We start from the raw sequence: 16604 nt of genomic DNA, 5'->3' as shown, positions 1-16604 counted from the left end.
TCTGGTTTCTTGTCACACCAGAATGCCACGAGAAGACTGCAGCATGTGAAATGTGAAAAATTGCATCACAAACTTAACGTAAATACGGTCAGATGCTTTTCACTTGATAAATATAACCTACTTACGAATCAATGATCCCTACCTGCAGTGCTCTTCTAAGCCATCGCTCCCTGGCCTCAGAAAGGACAGCATCGGTCCAGCCATGAGCCGGGTGCTCTTATTAAAGTCAAATCAATACTGCAGTAAAATTACATGCGTGACTCGGAAATAAGGGAACTTTGGGAAAATATGATTTTCTCCAAATCTTATGGCACAGAACAGCCCAGGAAAAGAACATAGTGGCCAGTCCCAACTTTCCGCTTCTGCACGGCCTGGTTATAAGCGTTACCTAAATTAGCAGAAAGAAGAAACATCCAAACACGTTTTGCCTCAGCTCAGAATCTAGAAAATGCATTCCTTAGCTTCATTATAAAAACACGACTCAGGAAAACCCACCTGGATGCCATCAGTCGTACAAATGTAAACATTAACACGCCTGACATTACTGTTGGCCTGCTGACCAGCTCGGGTTAGAAGGGTCACAAGAAGCAAAATTATGGCTGAGCCAGCCTCAATGTGGAAATGCTCTGGAAACTGTACACTCGATCTCCGAGGACTCGCAACTCCCTGTCTCTTTCACCAAAGGCTAAAAGTACGAAAACCAAAAAAGGCCACCACCAACCTTCTATCCTTCAAGGGTTGGTAAACTGACGGTCATTAATTTGGCAAATAGAAACACCAGTGATTTTCCCACTTAAAAAAACAACATTCCCATTACATGGAATTTACAAGAAAACACATTTCTGAGCCTCAGATGAAAGGGTGCACGCAGATTCACGCTGACATAGACATTTTTGTTTTGAGTGTAACAGCTTCTGTGTTGGCAGTAATTTGAGGCAAGTTGTCTAAGAAACTGCAAAAAATATACTTTATTATCCGTTTTGTAATCCTTACCAGTAAGTATTCTTGCAATATATGAAACAGTCATCACAACCTACTGTTAGTAAAAAAACATTAGAGGCAGGACGCGAGTAAGGAAAACTTCAGAAACCTCAGACTGCATTTTCTTCCCTACACGTTGTTTTCAACTGCTCGTGAGAAAGTGTCACTCCACGAGCCACACGTGGCTACATATGTCACTCATGGCCACTCAGAGCATGCGGCAGCTTGAACTGCTAAGCAATGTCCCTTATGCACAAGAACACACACAATCAACCCCAGACTGGTTTAAGCCAGCCGGTAAAAATCACTGAGATAGAGCTCAAGTCCAAAGGCACAGTAAACATGGGACCCATGTCTGGGTATACCATTTGTACGTGGGACTCCCACGTACAAATGGTATACCCAGACATGGGTGGAACTTCTCTCCGAGAAAAACAATTAAACAATAGAGGCGTGCACCAAGGAGCAGGGAGTATGCCTCCTCTCTATGCAACGTATATCTCTGTGTCTTGGTGTGTATTTAAACGTTTTATCAGGCTACATGAAGACACCTAGAACAGGTGCCATGCGATCAGCAGTGCCAGCTTGCACATACATAACAGATTAGCATTAATAGCAGAAATGCAATACACACACAGCATACTGTTTTTTTTTTCACCCTAAAAAATCTGAAAACTTCGCTATTAACTGACGATCTTAAGTTTTTCCTTTAAGTTTCTGGTTCTGATCGGCTGATAGCGCTCATGTATCACGATGCGCTGAGTCCTGTGTATTGACAGCATGAGCGTCCTACTCGTATTTCTAATTTACTGGAAGCTAAAAATGCCCGCCTGGGCCTTACCTGAACTTGTGACCTTGAACTAACTGACCAGAGTTAGTTCAGTCATGTCACCACTCAGCAGGCACCGAGTCTGGCCGAGTACTCTCTCTGGCAGGCCGCAGGCGGCAGCAACAAGTTACAAAAGCACTGCAAATGGTGCTGTTACAAGTAGAAAGCAAGCAACACTGTGTAGTAATCAGTGCTGGCCTGGCACTGATGATTTGGGAATTCAGAGTCCGTCTAATGTGACGCAGCACCCCCATCGGCAACTGCCACAGTCACTGAGTGCAGACTCATGCGCGGGAAGCCTGAGGTGGTCGAGTCTGCGCAGACTCGATTCCTGCTTCCCACCTGCCACGCCCTTTCCCAACTCGTCACAGGAAGGGGTCCCACCCATGCCCTGTAACAAGTTGGGAAAGGGTGTGCTGACAAGCTCCACTCTCTCTGATTGACGTGGAGGGTTAGCGATCCCGGGCTTGTTTTCAAAACGCCCGGGGCTAACTTAACCTCCACGCCATCAGGGGGTGGAGACTGCGCCTCACAGATAGTTGTTTGCCGAGCTGATGACATCACAGCCTTCAGGGCTGTGATGTTCTCAGCCGGCAAACACGTAGCCTTAGGCTAGGCTTGAGATGAGAAGAGAGAAGCACTTCATTATAAATAATTTGGAAGCTTTTGCAAAGAATGAACTATTTTATGTAGCGGTTATGAATGGACTCATTAAACATAATGGGAATGTAAGGGCAATAATGAGAGTATCATAAGAATAAAGGATGTGGAGGGGATGAACATATGGTATTCTGGGAGTTGTAGTGACACCGTTTTTAAGCAACTGAAGAAGCGAAGTTCAGGTAGTCCGTTCTCAATGTCAGTGTAGAGTTTCAGTGTACACATGTGTAATTAATCACCGGGTGATTCTGAACACGGGCGGGAATACAAAAAAGAACGCTTTTGCATTCATAAGACTCAGCTCACATTACAAGCGTCTTTGCACGCTAGGAAAATAGAAAGATGGAATGGTTTGTTTTAAAAGAACGGGGCGATTAGCAGGCCATGGTAAGCGTACAGCAGTTTATATTTGTATTGGTGGCCACTAGACCTGGGGCAGGTTCCCGAACCAAAACAAGTAATCAAGAACCTTGGGGTTCGCCTGGAGCCGGAGTTGACCTTGAAACAACATGGAAATAATATGGTGGGGTCCTATTTTCATGTGATAGGACTCCTCCGTAAGGTATTCCCGCTCCTTCCGGACTCCATTAGAAAGACTTTGGTCCAGGCTCTAGTGATCAGCCGGCTTGATTACTGTAACGGCCTCCTGGTGTCTGCTAATGAGGAGGTGTTGGACCGACTGCAGGTGATACAAAACACCGCAGCCAGGCTGGTCCTCAATGCTCCCCCCAGGTCTCCATCTAAACCTCTACTGGAAAAACTTCACTGGTTATCTGCTCGCCAAAGAGTGAAATTTAAGACATGCTGTATAGTACATAAAGGACTACATGATCTAGGACCTTCCTATTTGGCAAAAAAATGTGTTCCCTATGTTCCCACACGTACTCTCAGGTCAAGTGATCAGTTGCTTCTAAGGGTACCCAAGATTAGCAGGACAAGACAGGGTGGTAAGGCTCTGTCAGTGATGGGTCCTATTCTGTGGAATAATATTCCCTTCCAACTCAGGCAGTGTTCAGATCACTTTGCCTTTAGGAAAAAACTGAAAACTTTTATGTTTCAGGTCTAAACTAGTTAGATCATGAGGTAACCACATATGATTCTTTGTCCTGTATTACTATTGCCCTGGTTTTTGCTTCTGTTGTCTCTGGAGCGCGGAGATACTCCTTCGGGAGTTTATTCAACCGCTTTATAAACCCGCAAATAAATAAATAAATAAATATTCTTGTTTATGGTAAAAACCAGAGAATCGTTTGGTATATATAGGGGGTGAATTCATTGGGAAACGATTTGCTGGATTTAATTTATGAGATTAAGGAGGGCATGTAAAAGATTGGGGGCAGTATATTGGTGGCTTCTGAGCATGGGTTGTATTCTTGCGAAAACATTTTGAAGATATGTTTTAGGCTCATAACTGATGAATTTCGTTTTTTTTTAAAGTAGTGGAGTGTTTCATGAAGTTATTCAAGTCAGCTAAAATTTGCATTTGTATTTATAGATGCCCCTGAAGAAGGGAATTCACTTCCCGAAATGCATTGGGTTGGCGCAATAAAAGTCATGGCATGTGGAACCCACTTTAAACTCCTGAGCTTTTGTGAAACAGCAACGTCTAGATTAAGATTGAATAAAATGAATTGAATACAAGTCAAGAGTAATGGAAAACAATGAATGGTTGAATAATGAAAAAATGAGAGTAAAGCATATGAAATTGATTCATTGGATTCAAACTACAGTTGTGGCTGTGCAGCCTGGTGGAATCGAATTGGGTTCCCTCGTGGATTTGAAACATTTATTATGTGCCATTAACAGTTTGTGTTACAGAAGTCACGTTTACTTTCTAGAAATGTGTACTTATTTTGTGGCTTTGAGCTCAGGACTTGAAATGGTGCAGGACATGGGATGCGTGTTTTGGTGCTCGCTGCTTTTCTCTAACTGAGGCTTGCATGCTCCGTTTTCTTTCTTGCAACTTTGGTTTTGGCACCAAGAGAGACTGGAGACAGGGCCTTTTCTAGGTGTTTTGCCGCCCTAGGCGAGAATTGAAAAATGCCGCCCCCTCCTTTTACAACCATCACTCTGTCCCCCTGTCATCCAGGCCTCTGCAGTTTCTCACTCTCTATACACTTTCATTCTTTCTCTTCCAACAAAATCGTTTAGCACTCTTTGAGAACTTCAACTGCCAGTTACAGTGGCAACTCTGCTCGTTCTGCTGCAGAGTAGACTGGTTTTGGTGACTGGCCCATCCCTATACCAGGCTGTCATCTCATCATCTTCCATCTCATCAAAGGGTGAGCTCAGGAGCTCTCTAACTTCACTCGATCCTGTGACATGATGTGAGAGGGTACAGAGAAAAATCTAGAAGTGAAAAACTGAACTCTACGCAGTGAAGACCGACAGATGTCAGCTTTCAGTTTCCTGCCTGAGAGCCTGGAAGTAACTGCATGCTGCCTGCGGGTCCATGCACCAGCAGCTGAGGAGCAGTAGTGGATTGATGCTGGCAGCTGAAGCCAGGAAAGTTGGGGGAAAAACTGCCTATGTGTGAGAGAGACAGTGAGTGCATGTGTGTGCGTTTGTATGTGATTGTGTGTATGTGACAGAGAGAGAGAGAATATGTGCCTGTGTGAACATGTGAGCACGTCTGTTTGTGAGTGGAAATGACACATTTCTGGCAATGACATATGTAAAGTCATTCTTGGCAAAATTCTGCCACTGGCATACTGTGGAGTGGTGTGGCTCACGGATGTATGACGTTACCACGCATCCTTTTACAACGCCTACCTTTACCACGCAATTTTTACAACGCAGGATCCATTACAACGAAGTACTATTACAACGCATTTTTTTTACATCGCATATACTTTTACAACGCATCCCATTACAACGTAAGAATTGGTTAGTATATAATATATTTTTTATAATGTAATTAATTAAAATTAATATAATTTATTTTATTTTAATTTTAATTTATTTGTACCCTGTACCTCTTAATTAAAATTAATAAAATTTATTTTTATTTAATTTTAATTTTAATTTATTTTTACCTTGTACCCCTGTACCCCAAAACCCAAACTTAACCCTGAACCCTAAAAATACCCCTTTACCCAAAAACCCAAACCTAGCCCTGAACCCTAAAAATACCCCTTTACCCAAAAACCCAAACCTAGCCCTAAACCCTAAAAATACCCCTTTACCCAAAAACCCAAACCTAGCCCTGAACCCTAAAAATACCCCTTTACCCAAAAACCCAAACCTAGCCCTGAACCCTAAAAATATCCCTTTACCCAAAAACCCAAACCTAGCCCTGAACCCTAAAAATACCCCTTTACCCAAAAACCCAAACCGAGCCCTAAACCCTAAAAATACCCCTTTACCCAAAAACCCAAACCTAGCCCTGAACCCTAAAAATACCCCTTAACCCAAAAACCCAAACCTAGCCCTGAACCCTAAAAATACCCCTTTACCCAAAAACCCAAACCTAGCCCTTAACCCTTAAAATACCCCTGTACCCAAAAAATGCGTTGTAAAGTACATGCGTTGTAAAAGTACTTGCGTTGTAATAGTATCCGTTGTAAAAGTATGCGTTGTAAAAGTTTTTGCGTTGTGAAAAATGCGTGGTAATGGTATTTCGTTGTAAAAAATGCGTGGTAAAGGTTACATACCTGCCCTGTCTGTGCTGCCCTTGTGTAGGCTAGGCTCCCGGCCTGCTCTGAGGCTGGGCTGTCACCAGGCTCCGAATTCGTTGTTTCATAAAGGAAGTGCCAGATTGTTCTCTTTGCTCTGTACCAGAATAGGGCCCCTTTCTGGGTTCCCCATGAATACTTTCTGTGCCCCCGAAGTTGGTAGCTGAGTTCCTCCCATCGATCTCCCTCCCTGTGTTCTGTCTCCATTCCTGCGTAAGCCCGGACTGCAATTCTTGGTTTGTGTATCTATTCCTACGTGTGATGGGTATCTGGGATCCTACTCCTGGCTTGGACTTGGTTCTCCAACCTGTGCTTTCCACCAACTCCCATGCGCGAGGCTAACTAACACTCCTTGGCCTTCGCGAGGCTGATCTGCACCACTTTGACTTAGGCATCCACCTTCCCGAGCAGCTGAGCTGCCACTCCTTTCACTGCACACACCCCTGCGAGAAACATTCACAGGCTGTTCTGATGTGCTTCCACTCACCAACGCATTGAGTTAGTCCACCCTTCCCTCCATGTGCTTCCTCTCCCGCCGAGCCTGGCCCGCCTTCCTTGCACGTCCTGGCGTGTGTTGTTGGGCTCACAACGGCGGTGATGTGTGTAGCTGGGCTGATCCTGTGCTCCTTTACGCATTTATTGTGCGCGATCCCGACTGCTGCCATCCCCTTGTGCTCAACACATTCCGCTGCGTGACGAGGATCGCCCCTCACCATTTTGTCCTCGCCACGTCCAGAAGCTCCCCATGTTCATTGTGGTTGTGCTGATCAAATGTACCCCATTCTGTCTTTTGTGGTTTTGCTACTCCCACCCACTGCTGCTCCTCACACAGCACTTGAGAAGCTGACCACTCTGTTTACTCCTCAGGATGTGCACCTACCCCTTCACTCATCTGCCCTGTAGCATCACTCTCACATTCCACAGTCAGTCAATCAGTACTTTTGAGAGCATGGCTTCTCACCCGTGAGGGTATACAAGTGCTGGGTTGCAGGGCTTAATAGAAAAGCCAGTTCTTGAGTCTCTTCCTGAGTCCATCAGAGAGGGTGATGTTTGGAGTTGGAGTGGGAGGGTATTCCAGGACTTGGTGGTGAGGTGGGAGATAGAGGAGCCTCCGCTGTGGCGGACGCGTGGTGTCTGTGCAAGGATGAGGGAGACAGAGCGAAGGTTTGTGGATGGTTGGTGGAACTTCACATAATAGTTCATGTATGCTGGTCCTGGAATGCGTAGGCTGGTAACGTTATGTGTGCTGGATAAATGTGTTATTTTCTTTTCACTGGGAATATCAGTTTGCGTCCATTTGAGTTTCTGTGTTTGTGCACTGGGACTTTCGATGGCCTGAGTGTGTTCTTGCCACTGTGCTCCAGTCTTTGTCCATCTTTGTGTATTTGCTTCTGTATGTGTATCTGTGGCAGTGTCAGTGTGCCTGTTCTTTTATTTGTATGACAGTCGCTATGTGTCTCCATGTGCCAGGTCTTGTGAGAGATTAAGCTATTGCCATTGTAAATGACAATGCCAGTTATTTATCTGTTTTCAAAACCAACACATAAATAAAAAGTTTGTCATTTACAATGCCAATAGCTCAAACTTTTGCAAAGGCGAAACTGTTGCATTGTAAATGCTTGTTTAAAGAAGGCCATCGCTCCTTAATTGCAGCGGAACGCGTAGTACCGAGTTCCGTTGGCACCTCCCTAGGGCCCTGAAAATAGAATTTGAAGCTATTATCTTTTATCACATCCAACGCGATCTTGAAAAGGCACCTTTAGTTCCCCCTGTGAACACTGTTATTTTTTTCAGATTCCCTCCGCTGGAGCCGACCGCCCCCAAATAGCAGCGTTTATTCGGAGTGTCAGAGCTGTGATGAGCCCAGCCAAACCATGATTTCAGAGCCGCCAAAGATAAACAACAGCAACACAAATGGATTGTTGCTCTCCCTTTATTTTAGAAACATCTTTGGGGTGATAAGACTTGCTGCGTTTAACTTTCTCCTCCACTGCATCCCTAAGCTGTTGCAAGAAAGTGACAGGCGATCTCAGACTCCTGTTTTTTGCCGCCCTCCCCCTTTGACGCCCTAGGCGGCCGCCTAGTCTTGCCTAATGGCAGAAACGGCCCTGACTGGAGACTTGGGCAGGGATATGGAGCAGAAACAAGACGGTGTGGGGAACCTTGCATGCTCCGCACACGTTACGTAACTGAGCGTGTGCGCGTTTGGGTGCGGTTTACTATCCAAGCTTCTAGAAGGCGCTTTGCCTTCTGCTTTCACACAGGAAGGACCGCGTCTGGAAACCTCCCGCCCGGGCCTCTTGACTTACCTGATTATTTCAGGGGACATTTTCGGCAATTCCGGTATTCGGTTTTCCGATGCAGCATTCTTCTGAACAGCAAACCCTGCAAGAAAAGACAAGAAGGAGATAAGTACTTTATTATTTAAGGCGCCCTACGCAAGAAAGGCAGCAGAAAACAAAATATTTTTTGGAACTTCTTGAAGAAGGACTTAGAAAGGACTTGATAAAAAGAACTTAAAACAATATATATATGTAGTAATATATATATATATGTGTAGCAGTTAAATCTGTCATGTTTAAATTCTGTTTTCTTTAATGTGTATTCAAGCAAGAGATATTGGGGCACATGCATCATTGTAGGATTTTGCACTTCCTAAATTGCGAAAATTAAGGAATCGCAATTTAGGAAGTGCAAAATCCTATGCATCAAGAAATCCTAAAAGTTTTTAGGATTTCTTAATTTTCGGAAACTGCGATTCCTTAATTGCGAATCGCAATTAAGGAATGGCATTACATTGATTCCTATGGGCCTAGAGGCCCATAGGAATCAATGCCGTTTTGCATTTCTTTTTTTTGGAATTCGCTATTTGTTGATGCATTGCAAGGGTGCAGAGGGGGGTCCGACCCCCCCCTGCACCCCTGAAATGTATTTTAAAGTGCATGTTTCACACACACATGTCCTAAGGACATGTGTGTGTGTAACATGACACTTTCCAAAATGCATTTTTGTGCTTTTTTAAAGAATTTCGCAAATTAACACGAGGGTCAACCTCGTGTTAATTTGCACTTCCTATTTCAAAATTCGCATTTAAAAAAAAAATTATGCATTGCATTTAAGGAATCGCACAAATGCGATTCCTTAAATGCATTTGCATTTTTAGGAAATGCAAAAAAAGCGAATTTTGAAAAATTGTTTCATGCATCCCAAAAACGTATTTAGGAAGCGCAAACGGCCGAATTTACCGATTCGCACCGTTTGCACTTCCTAAATAGGTTGATGCATGTGCCCCATTGGGTTTTACAAGTAGTTATGTTTGTGCTCTACAATTCTAAGAATTTCTTTAAGAACAGTCAGACAAACCCTGGAAGTACAAGGCTAATACAAAACAAAACCTAAGTAAGTAATAAGATTGTTTAGAGATAAACAAAGAAACTCTAGAGCAGTGGTTCCTAAACCTTTGACTCCTGAGGACCTCCATTGAGTCACCACTGGAAGCCGGGGACCCCCAAGCAATTTGTATGAGTTAAATTTCAAACATTAAAACAGTAATTCGAGGTCGCTTCCCCTCTCTCTCCCCGGTAGAGCTGCCCTATTTAAAATGCTTGCACTACCTCGGTTCCTCTATGCTCTACAAAACTGTCTGTTTCCAATACCGGACTCCTACTTTAATTCTATTGATGGTGACATCCGCCTCCTCCAATGGGATGGTGGCTCCCCCCCGCATCGCCCTCATCTCTCTTACGCAAGGATGGTATGACGGGGGTATCGCCCTCCCCAACATCCGTCTCTACTACTGGGCAACCCAATTGGTCGCCACCAATTCGTGGCTCTACAGCACGCCTACAAACCCTGCCTTCCACTTGGAGAAATACCAGACAAGCTGCGGTGGGTACCTCGAGGCTCTATACGGCAAACACTCCCGTACTCGCTATATAGGCCCGATGTCCCACACGCTGACCGTATGGCACCGTGCGAACAAGCGACTCGGATGGTCTGACACCCTCACGCTCTCCACACCACTCTGGACCACATACAAACTGGGCACCCTATGTCACTGTAGTGGCTTTGATAAATGGGACACAATAGGCATTTCCACTATTGGCGACCTACTCCATAAGGGCAAACTACTGACATTCAAAGACCTCCAGGACACATACCACCTGGCGAACTCTGAGACCTTCCGCTACCTCCAAATTAGACACGCTATACTCACCAACATCCCAGACCTCGCCTCCCTTCCACAATCCTCGCCCCTTGAGGATAGACTCTTGTCCGAACCCCTACAAGCTAAGGCGATTTCTTACACGTATCGTAAATTGTGCAATAACATGCCAAATTATTTCAACCTCCTCCGGGCTAAGTGGCAGACTGACGGCGATATGGAAGATGCAGAATGGCAGTCAGCTTTGATGTCCCCACGAGAGTCAGCCATTAATCATAAAATCCGCTTGATACAATTGAAAATACTACACAGGACTTACATGTCGGGTCCCCTCTTACCCAAAATAGGCCGACGTCCGTCTGACCTTTGCCTCCGTCAATGTGGCTCAACGGGCACTTTCTATCATGTCTTGTGGGAATGCCCGGCAGTCCAAGACCTTTGGCGCCGTGCGGCTCTGAAAATGTCAGATGCCCTTGGGAAACCGGTCCCCCTGTCTCCCAAATGCGCGCTTCTTACTATATGGGACTCCACAGACCTCACTGCGTTAGAACAGCGCTGGGTCAACCTTAGCTTCCTTCTCATAAAGCGTGAGATAGCCATGCAGTGGGGCTCACCACACAAACCACTCCTGATCCGGTGGGTGGCTGCGATGGATGTGTGCATGGTGTCAGAAAAATCAGTTTATAAAACTAGAGGTTGTCCCGGAGTCTGGGATAAGAAATGGGGGCGATGGAATACATATAGGGGCGACTTATGTACCTCTCCGACGGCGGATATGGCTATGGCCAGGCGGGTCCACCCTCGGTGAGTGTGATACTGGTTGCTACCGTGCTATGTGTGCTCTGTGACGATGAATGCTGAATGCAATGGCTCGTATACTCGTTTCCTCTGCTTCGATTTGTTATGTTTGTTTGCAATGAAAATACCATAGACCTTTGGACTATCCGGTACATGATTTTGACTATTCAGTGCACGCCTAGCTACCACGCCGCCGAACCTCCGGGATGTCGGCTCAATGGCTGTGTTGCTCGGTCTATCCTACTAAGTACCTGCATGTACCGCAGCCGGCCCTCGGGGTTGTAGGCTCTCTGCTGTGTCACTTTGAACTATGCAATAAAGGTCTTAAAAAACCAAAACAAAAAAAAACAAACAGTAATTCGAAAAAAATACACACGTGTGCACACAAAACAAATACTCAAAGTACTAAGGATTTTGGGGCCAGATGGACGACCATTTCATTTAGCGCCTCGCAGTTGGCGACACATTGCGAGTGGCAAATTGCGAGTCGCTAAATGAAATATACAACAGTGTGTTTAACACTGTTTGGGATTCCCAATTGGGTCGCTAATTGCGAGGTTCATTAATATTATTGAGCCTCTTGCAATTTGCGAGCCCATTGGGAATGCCAATCCTCCCAGCGATGGTGGCCTGCTGGGCTCTGCAGGCCACCATGTCTCGGACTGCTTTTAAATAAAGCAGTTTTAAAAAAAAAATGCAGCCTGTTTACTATGCATTTAAAAAAAAAAGAAAATTAAACGTTTTCGTTTCATTTTCTAAGGGCAGGCAGAGGTTCCTGGGACCACTGCCTGCCCTTAAAATATTTTTTTTCATGCATTTGCAAAGGGGAATGGGTCCCCTGAGGACCCCTTCCCATTTGCGAATGCATTACCATCTACTTGAAATAGGTGGTAATTGTGACAGTTTTGCGACCGCAAAACATTTGTACATGGTTTTCAGACTCGCTATTTGGAAGGGAATGCCCCTTCCAAATAGCAAGTTGCAAAACCTATTTAGAGAGTCGCAAACAAATTGAGACTCGCTAAATAGGCTATGTACATGGCCCAATAGGTTTTTGCATGCGCAAACAGGTTCGCGAACCCGTTCGCGCATATAAAAACAGATCGTACATCTGGCCCTTAGTATTTTATATTGAAGTAATAGCCCCTCTGTCACATGTATTTCATTTGTTTTTTTAGCATCTCTCATACCATTGTAGGATGTCAGAGCACTTTACATCACACACATATAGAGACATTGAATCATACATGTAAATCAGTGTGTATATAAAATGTTTAAAGAGTGCTTGGTCTGGAAAAGCACAAACTCAGGATTCAGAACATAACAGTGGCTAGCATTGACTTTAACATTAAAAATGTATTTCCAACCAAATATATCTTTTTAGCAGCATCAGGATAATCAATAACTGGGACAAAATATAAGTTACTAACTGGTACCATGCAGTTTGCAAACAGCTCTTTGATGACAGTTTATAGGTCCCTCTGCTAAATTACGATTGTCACTTATGAAGTGCACAGTAACAAAAGAAACTCTGTGACAAAAGCAGTAAGCACGAACCTAGGCACATAAAAAACTTCTTTTTAAGATGCATGTTACACATTCTTTACCAGTAGGCACATTAACCCTCTGTGCTACATTAGTTGAATCAAAACTGCCACTGAACAAACCTCTCCTTGCTCTCCAACAGGTACATTAATCACTGGCATTCTCTTGACACTTTTATTGTTGCTGGAAAGCTGCTAATTATACTAGAAATGTTTCTGTGTTTTTAAAACTGTTGCCTACGGACCCCCTGGGAATGTATCACGGACCCCTGGGGGTCCGCGGACCACAGTTTGGGAAACACTGCTCTAGAGGGTTAAGGATAGGGTGTAAACTCTTGTTTAGTCTTGTTCAGCTAATGCATATAAGAACAACATCATCTCTATCAGATCTTGCCTGACTGCACACCATCCTTTTACACAAGACAAAGAAATACTGGGACGTAGGACTGACAACTACTGCTCGCAGGTAGGCACCATTTAAAAGGTATAAATAAAAACGCTTGTTAAAAAAGTGTTAGAAAACTAGATGTAAAATCAAAAAGGAGAACTAGAAGTCTTATCCAGTCTATACTTGTTGCATCGCAGGTCGACAGCAAGAATCTCATCACGTCCAGTATCCGGCCCTCCTCCCTAATTCCTAATTTTAATCTTGTAGTATTTACAATCACAAGTTTAAAGTTAGTTATTTGGGAAGTTGGTCCCTTGCGTCCCTGCGAAATCCACTACGTCTTCAAAAAGAGTTAAAAGGTAAGAGACGACGTAGTTCATTGATAGAAGGCAAAGCCCAACAAAAAATATTTCGCCTGGACGCAATGGATCAAGCTTCACAAATCTCCTTACAAGACATAGCCTCTATGTTAAATGACATTAAGGTAGAAAATGCCGCACTACGTAGAGATATATCAGAACTTCAGGGAGCAGTGCAGCAAAAATCAGTAATTAAGCCAGCAACTTTCCAGAATACATTTTTCATTACTGCCTCCCCATTTTCTTCTAGTACCCCGACACAGATCCAAGTGGTCACTCCGGTGCCAGTTCCTCTTGCACAACCTGAGAGATTTTATGGTGACTATAATTAGTTCACCATCTTTATGAATCAATGCCACTTGCATTTTTTGGCCAAAGCTACAGCGTTTCCTAATGATTCTTCTAAAATAGCTTTCATTTTATCATACTTAGGTGGGGACGTGGCCCTTTGGTCAGTCCCTTTAGTGGAGAAAGACGATCCAATTTTGTATAATTTCAAACATTTTGAACGTGCTATGAAAGAGATTTTTGCAAAGCACGTTTTTGTGCAATCTGCAGAAAATTAACTATTGAATCTCAAGCAAGGTTCTTCAGATTTACTTCATTATATCTCCGTGCTTAAACGTTTAGTCTTAGAAGCTAATTGGCCATATGACAAGAGAGTCTCCCTCTTTTATAGAGGACTTAAAGAGGAATTAAAAGATATGGTTATGCAGATTCTTGAACTTCCTGATGATATAAACGAATTTATAGATCTAGTCGTCAAATTAAATCACAGACTGTCAGAAAAAAGGGGAGAAAGAGAAAAATCGGATCATAAATTAATATTATTCAAAGAGAAATCTACCACTCTAAGAGAAGCACTTATCAAGTCGGACTCTGTAGAACCTATGCAGATAGGTTCAATTCGAGGGCCTCTTTCTAAAGAAGAAAAGGAGAAGAGGCGGAAATTAAACCAATGCCTCTATTGTGGCAAAACAGGATATTTTGTTAAGGAGTGTCCTACTCGTCCCAACAGATTGAAATAAAAATCAGCAGAAGTAGCTTTAACACATGTTCAGTCAGAAAGCTAGAACACTCGATAAAAGACGAGGTCAGTTTGTCGAGTGCCTATTCTAGTTTGGCCTCAACTGTGCCGCCTAATGGGTGTCGTCATCTGTGTATTGAGGTTAAGCTAAAAAATTTAACTGATTTTAAGTGCTCCTGGGAAGTAAATGCACTCATTGATTCCGGAGCCACAGGCAATTTTGATATCCAGTTTCTGAATACTTTAGGTTTCAAAACTATGATCAAAGAAAACCCAGAAATAGTGCGGGCAGTAGATGGAAAGGAACTTCTGGAAATGGATTGCTCCCCTAGTCATAGAGAACAAATTACTTTTGACATCATAGATGCACCTCAGTTTAGATTGATCGTAGGAATCCCTTGGTTAAAACTACATAACCCTGACATAGATTGGGTATCCAAGACTATAACTTTCAGATCTTCCCAGTGTCTTAACCATTGTTTTTGAAAAATGTAACTGAAGACATAGTGCAAGGCTTTGACTTTTCACATGAAACCCCGAGCATTTTATTGCTTAAAGGAGTTCCTTTACACTATTCTGACTTGACTGATTTATTTGACAAAAAAGAGGCAAAATTCTCCCCCCCCCCCCATAGGGATTTTTATTGTAGGATAGATTTAGTACCCAAGGCTACTTTACCATGAAGTAGAATATATGCTCTTACTGAATCATAAAAGGAACATTTGCGAGAATATTTGGATGAATATTTAGCAAATGGTTTTATCCGGCACTCAAAATCTCCAGTTTCTTCTTCTCTTTTTGTTATACCGAAGAAGGAGGGAGAATTACACACATGCATTGATTATAGCGCCTTAAATAATGTGACCATAAAGAATAGGTATCCTTTGCCTCTTATTCCAACTTCATTAGATCAAGTAAAACAGGCCACCATTTATACAAAATTGGACTTGCGCCAAGCATACCATCTTGTGAGAGTTCGCAAGGGCGACGAATGGAAGACTGCGTTTCACACCAAATTCGGCCTTTTTGAATATCAATTTATGCCCTTCGGACTCTGTAATGCTCCTGCCGCATTCCAATTTTTTATAAATGAAGTATTACATGAGTTCATAGATGTATGTTGTGTAGTTTACATTGACAACATTCTAATATATTCAAATTCAAGAGAAGATCATGTAAGACAAGTATGTGCCATTCCTCAAAAAAAGCTTTCAAATTCCCTATATCTTAAGTTGGAAAAAAGTATGTTTCACGTCTCTAAAGTAGACATCCTTGGGTGCGTGATTAGTCCCTCTGTGATAGAGATGGATCCGAAAAAGGTAGAAGCAGTACGTTCTTGGCCAAGTCCAACTTCTGAGAAACAGGTGCAAAGTTTCCTAGGTTTTGTAAAGTAATATTGTATATTTATTCAGAACTTTTCCCAAACTATAACTCCTATAACCAAACTTTTACGAAAAGGAGTTAAGTTTGATTGGTCAGATTGTGCAGAAAAAGCTTTTCAAGATTTAAAAACAAGGTTCACCTCTGCAACCATTTTATGTCACCCTAATCCTACTCGGTCTTACATACTAGAAGCAGATGGTTCTCAATTTGCTCCAGGTGGAATTTTATCACAGCGTGATAAAAACTCTGGTCCATTGCACCCTATTGCCTTCTATTCAAGAAAATTGTCTGCAGCCGAACAAAATTATGCCATTACAGACAATGAGTTATTGGCAATAAAAAGCAACATTTGAAGAATGGCGCCATTATTTGTTAGGGGCCCGTCATCCAATCACTATCTATACAGACCACAGAAATTTATAGGCCTTGAGATCTGTCAAAGCATTATCTGCTTGACAATTTAGATGGTCTTTATTTTTTAATGACTACAATTTTGTAATTACCTTCCGACCTGGTAAAGAAAATCAGAAAGCTGATGCATTATCACGAATTGGAGAAAATTCATCTGAAAACTATGTAACTGCACAACCATTGTTACCTACAACGTGTTTTCAAGCTTTTCTTTCTATATGTGATGTATTCTCAGACATTAAAAAAGAATTAGAGTCAAGAAATATAGAAGAGTTGAAAAAAGAATACCCATTTATACAAGAAAAAGATAAGCTCTTATTTGTACATGATCAAGTTATGGTACCTTCATCATACATTCGAAAATCTGTAATGCATATTCATCATG

The 16604-nt window shown here is 42.9% G+C and overlaps 1 long non-coding RNA gene across 1 annotated transcript in view; it reads right to left on the bottom strand.

The window, feature by feature from the left end:
- The window catches only part of LOC144772782 (uncharacterized), a 340470-nt gene extending 338549 nt beyond the window's left edge, over positions 1–1921 (bottom strand). The window contains exon 1 of the long non-coding RNA XR_013599839.1: positions 1823–1921. This is a non-coding gene — a long non-coding RNA (uncharacterized LOC144772782). The remainder of the gene's footprint in view (positions 1–1822) is intronic.
- Positions 1922–16604: the final 14683 nt, after the last annotated feature.

This window comes from Lissotriton helveticus, chromosome 8 (assembly GCF_964261635.1).
Source record: "Lissotriton helveticus chromosome 8, aLisHel1.1, whole genome shotgun sequence".
Classification (NCBI taxonomy): domain Eukaryota; kingdom Metazoa; phylum Chordata; class Amphibia; order Caudata; family Salamandridae; genus Lissotriton; species Lissotriton helveticus.
The sequence above is the reverse complement of the archived record's forward strand: the minus strand, read 5'-3'. Positions and strand labels throughout refer to the sequence as shown.